Source organism: Delphinapterus leucas, chromosome 1, assembly GCF_059928025.1.
Source record: "Delphinapterus leucas isolate spDelLeu-1000000601 "Yukka" chromosome 1, BTC_Dleu_Yukka2, whole genome shotgun sequence".
In the NCBI taxonomy this organism is placed as follows: domain Eukaryota; kingdom Metazoa; phylum Chordata; class Mammalia; order Artiodactyla; family Monodontidae; genus Delphinapterus; species Delphinapterus leucas.
In genome coordinates this window covers 142,770,968-142,771,209 of record NC_143129.1, presented here as the reverse complement: position 1 = coordinate 142,771,209, position 242 = coordinate 142,770,968, and the positions used below count along the sequence as shown (strand labels likewise).

Here is a 242-nt window from a genome sequence, read left to right as displayed (position 1 = left end):
ATACATAGAGAATCCTAAAGATGCTACCAGAAAACTACTAGAGCTAATCAATGAATTTGTTAAAGTAGCAGGATACAAAATTAATGCACAGAAATCTCTTGCCTTCCTATACACTAATGATGAAAAATCTGAAAGAGAAATTAAGGAAACACTACCATTAACCGTTGCAACAAAAAGAATAAAATACCTAGGAATAAACCTACCTGAAGAGATAAAAGACCTGTATGCAGAAAACTATAAGA

The 242-nt window shown here is 31.8% G+C and overlaps 1 protein-coding gene across 1 annotated transcript in view; it reads right to left on the bottom strand.

The window, feature by feature from the left end:
• The window catches only part of FYB2 (FYN binding protein 2), a 106,172-nt gene that overhangs the window by 26,415 nt on the left and 79,515 nt on the right, over nucleotides 1-242 (bottom strand).